The sequence below is a fragment of the Mustela lutreola genome, chromosome 8, assembly GCF_030435805.1.
Source record: "Mustela lutreola isolate mMusLut2 chromosome 8, mMusLut2.pri, whole genome shotgun sequence".
Lineage (NCBI taxonomy): Eukaryota > Metazoa > Chordata > Mammalia > Carnivora > Mustelidae > Mustela > Mustela lutreola.
In genome coordinates this window covers 66,450,638-66,455,708 of record NC_081297.1, presented here as the reverse complement: position 1 = coordinate 66,455,708, position 5,071 = coordinate 66,450,638, and the positions used below count along the sequence as shown (strand labels likewise).

Below are 5,071 nucleotides of genomic sequence, written 5' to 3'. Positions count from 1 at the left end.
CCCCCCGGGGTCTATCTTCCCGTCGCTTTGGATTCACTTCTCCGCCGGTCCTACCTTTCAGAAAGTGGTTGTTTTTCTGTTTCCAGAATTGTTGTTCTTCTTCTCTTCGATCTGCCGATGGATTTTCAGGTGTTTGCAATCTTTAGATAAGCTATCTAGCTGATCTCCGGCTAGCTGAAGCAGTCTCAGCTTGCTACTTCTCCGCCATCTTGACTCCTCGGTTACAAAATATCTTATGTCAAAGTAGTTTAGCGTCTCCATAGTCCTGTTTCTCTGGTCCACTATGTGAAAGAATTAACATATCTTCTTAACATTCTTCTCAAAGCTGTCTCCACTTCCTTGTTCTTCAAAGTGTAAATACAGGATTCAGCATGGGAATGACCACATTGTACTGTAAGGAGAACATCAACTCCAATCATAAAACATAAAACTGAGCCATAGAACAAGATCACAGTAAATGAGGTGAGAAAAGCAAGTAGAAAAAGTCTTGCTTCTACATGAAGTGGAGCTGATGCTCAGGATGGTGGAGACAATGCAGGTATAAGAGAAAGCAATCATAAGGAAAGTTACAAAGAAATTCAAGACAGAGGAGCAGAACAGGAATATGAATTTGGTGGAGGTTATCAGAGCAACACAGAGGGAAGAGAGAAGACAGCTCACAGCTGAAGTGAGAAATAGTTTGATCCTCACAGTAGTCTAAATTGACAGCCAAGAGGATATTGATGATCAGCAAAGGCCCCAGGAACCTCACACCTCTCCAACACAGAGCTGGTTGCACATCACCTGACCACAGAACAAAGGGGAGATGATAGCTACATGGCAGTCATAGGTCATCACAGCCAGTAGATAGACCTCAGTATCCCTGGTGGCAAACAAAAAGAAGGCCTGATCCAGGCAGCTCTCTACAAAGATGGTTTTGCTTTCAGAAAGTAGATTCTCCAGCTTCTTGGGGACTGTGACAGATGAGTGGCAGAGGTCCAGGAAGAAGAGATGGCTCAAAAAGATGTACATGGACATGGGAGAAGTACATGGGAGATGGGAATTAGCCCTAATCACCAGCAGCATCACCAGGTTCCCCATCAGAGTAAGGAGGTAAATCACCAGAAATAACATGAAGAGCAGAATCTGGGTCTGAGGGTCAGGAGACAACCTAAAGAGGATGAACTCACTAAACATGCTGTGGTTTCCCGTAGTGATAAAAATATTTACCCTGGGAATCCAAGAGATAATAGAACTCCTTTTGTGCCTCCCAATTACCCTCACTGCCTTAGCCCTTCTGATCTTGTACATTATTTTACAAATGTACTGGAAATCAGGTTCAAATATTTCCAAGCTGACTTCCTAATCATGACAGTAAATTTGATATTCTTGGATGAGAGTCCACACCCCCTATCAACTCCTTATGTAATTTTGTAAACCCTCATCTTATGCCTCTAGAGGTTCCCTTCTTTATTTTTAAGATGGATAATAACACAGAGAACATTCTTTTTCAATATAATTCTTTTTTTTCAGCATAACAGTATTCATTGTTTTTGCACCACACCCTTTGTATATTTTGTGGAAATAGAGAAAATTTGATGATGTGGCAAAGTAAAAGGTAAATAACAGAAATAAGATCCTTGATAAAGGGACAATAAATGATCCAGAGCACAAGTGTTTTTTTCCATATGTAGGAGAAGGGTCCCTTTATCTCTTGTAAATAAGAAGTAAGGTAAAGAGAGCGGTGACAGGCAGCTGAGGTGACTTGGTAGATTTTATGGCTGGAATATGAGACACTTTCTAGCTGATCACTGCAAAGTTTTTGATGAAATATGAGATGCAATTGTGAAGAGTCTCCTTATTTATCTGCCTATCTATTTATCTATCTATCATCTGTGTGTATATATGGTGTGTGCTTTTAGTGGTGAGGGATTTTGATGACCTAAGAACACAAAACTCAGGTACATCAAGTAGAAGACTAATTTACGAAGGAAATGCAGTAAGATTAGTGATATATCTGCCCATTTGAGATTTGGGGACTAATTAGAACAAGTATATTATTATCTTCAGTAATAGTTAGCTGCTTAAGCATATGCATGGAACAGAAAGTGATTTGGTATTTTTTTTAATTTAAATTAAATTAGCCAACATATCATTAGTTTTTCATGCAGTGTTCAATGATTTCTTAGTTGCATATAATACCCATTGCTTATCACATCAGGTGATGTGATGTCCATAATATCCTTAATGTCCATTACCCAGTTTACCCTATCCCCTCACCCACCTCCCTTCCTTAACCCTCAGTTTGTTTCCCAGAGTCAAGAGTCTCTCATGGTTTGTCTCCCTCTCTGATTTCTTCCAATTTAGTTTTGGTATTAAATGGGGTTTGTTTTTTTCCAAGAATATGCAGGGACAAAGAAAAAAAAGGGAAGAAAAATAAAATATGTTTTCAAAATGAATGAATCACAGAAACAAGGCTATATAAAGAATTAAGTGGGGAATGTGCAGAGGATTATGGCTAGGGCAAAAGCAGTAAATCCATTAGTTTGGGTCCAAAGAACTGCTTCTGCTTCTTTAGGAACACTAGGGTAAGCAAGTTGTAAATTTTGGAGATAGTGGTAAGATAGAGGAAGGTCTGAAATTCAGATTTCGTAGGTATAACTATTGAGATGACAAAATGATCGGTGTTATTTTGAGATCAGGAAGCTAAGATGGGGTAAAAGATTCAGTCTCTGGCACTGTAGAAGACAAAGTCTAGAGTGCTGAATTAGCATGATAAGAATTTTTGTTTGTTTTTTGAATTTTACTCTTATTGCCTTTAATAAAGATTAGTTTATTTTTATTTTTTATTATGTTCAATTAGCCAACATATAATACATTATTAGTTTTTGTTGTAGTGTTCAAAAATGCATTAGTTGCATATAAAAGCCAGTGCTCATCACCACACATGCCCTCCTTAATATTTAGAATTTAAAGAAATTCAATGAAAAAGTTTCAGCCCAAGGTAATCAGTCAAGTTATAACCCTAGTGTGCTGTGGATGAAATGCCTACTTGCGTTTGATCAGAGAAGCTGTTCCCCTGGAACAGGATATCTGGTTACATATACCATGCTGAGCTTAAAGCAGACTCTGCCCCTGTCAAAGTCTCAGCCAGCTTGGAAGTTCACATGCTAACCAAACCCACATTTTCACACTCTAAAACTTGCCCATGTTCACTTGCTTTGTTCTGACAAACATGACTTGTAACCTCAGGATAACTACTGTTTAATGCTGTCCAAGTCCACCCCACTGCCCCAGTCTCTCCTTCTAACTCAAGACAACTAACTATATTCAGTTGATCAAAGACTGGTCTCTCTTCTCTTGACTGTTAACCACGCACTGGATGAATAAGTTCGATTACCTATCTGAATAACCAGTAACACCAGGTGTTACTGGCAGCTATGCTTCAAGATTCACTGACAAATTATTCATATCCAGGGCAAATAATTCAGCTTTTTCAGGTAGTACTGAGAATCCTGTATTAGGGAAGATTTGGGAAGACTTCTGGGGGAAACAAACCATGAGAGACCGTGGACTCCAAGAAATAAACTGAGGGTTTTAGAGGGAAGGGAGTGGGACGATAGGTGAGCCTGGTGGTAGGTATTAAGGAGGGCATGTATTGCATGGAGCACTGGGTGTTATATGTAAACAATGAATCTTGAAACACTACATCAAAAATGAATGTACTGTATGGTGACTAACATAACACAATAAAAGAGAGAATTCATATTTGTTGTGAAATATATGTTGGCAATAAGAGATGATGAATTATGTATATTATTTTTCCAATATAGGCATATTTATTTTCAGTTACTTGAAGAATGGGTTATGAAGAGTAGGAAATATTCAAGGGGAAGCTAAGCCTCTTAAAAAGAAAGAAGAGAGGAAGGGAGTGAAAGGGAAAAGGAAGCACCTCAGGAGTAGGTTAGAGGGAGGCAAAATCATCAGAGGATTCAGAAAAACATTTTCATACTCTTGAATTCTCTTAGTGGAGAAAGTGTCCTGAATTTTTGAGTCAATAGGCGAAGTTTCAGGGGTCAGGTGATACTCATTAATGTAAGATGTACTACAACTTCCTGACTCTGGGAATTAACATTTCATATATTTTCTTTGTAACTCTAAATATTGTGCTAATAGCATTATCTGAACAAATGACTCTGATGCCCCATCAATCAAAAGACCAGTTGGTTTAGTCTGAACTAAGGGCCACAGGGGACTGGCTCAATAATCTATATTCCTAGGAATTACAGCTTGAAGCTATAGTCTAAGTTGCTAATAAACTTGAACTTTTAAGAAGACATTAAGGATTAGATTTATTCCCAGGTATCTATGGTTCTTGGTGCTATAGTAAATGGGATCGATTCTCTAATTTCCCTTTCTGTATTTACATTGTTAGTGTATAAGAAAGCCACTGATTTCTGTACATTGCCTTTGTATCCTGCCACATTACTGAATTGCTGTATGAGGTCTAGTAGTTTGGGGGTGGAGTCTTTGGGGTTTTCCATATAAAGTATCATGTCATCTGCAAACAGAGAGAGTTTGACTTCTTCCTTGCCAATTTGGATACCTTTTATTTCTCTTTGTTGTCTTATTGCTGTTGCTAGGACTTCTAATACTATGTTGAACAGGAGTGGTGAGAGTGGGCATCCTTGTCATGTTCCTGATCTCAACGGTAAGGTTGCAATCTTTTTCCCATTGAGGATGATATTTTCTGTGGGTCTTTCATAGATAGATTTGATGAAGTTCAGGAATGTTCCCTCTATCCCTATCCTTTGAAGCGTTTTAATCAGGAATGGATGCTGGATTTAGTCAAATGCTTTTTCTGCATCAATTGAGAGGACCATGTGGTTCTTCTCTCTTCTCTTATTAATTTTTCTATGACATTAATTGGTTTGCGAATGTTGAACCATCCTTGTAGCCCAGGGATGAATCCCACCTGGTCATGGTGGATAATCTTTTTAATGTGCTGTTGAATCCTGTTTGCTAGGATCCTGTTGAGAATCTTAGCATCCATATTCATCAGTGATATTGGTCTGAAATTCTCCTTTTTGGT

At 38.4% G+C, this 5,071-nt stretch overlaps 1 pseudogene; it reads right to left on the bottom strand.

Moving 5' to 3' along the window:
- Window positions 1-281: 281 nt before the first annotated feature.
- On the bottom strand, window positions 282-1,290 carry LOC131839769 (olfactory receptor 8S1-like; annotated as a pseudogene).
- Between the last annotated feature and the right edge of the window lie 3,781 nt (window positions 1,291-5,071).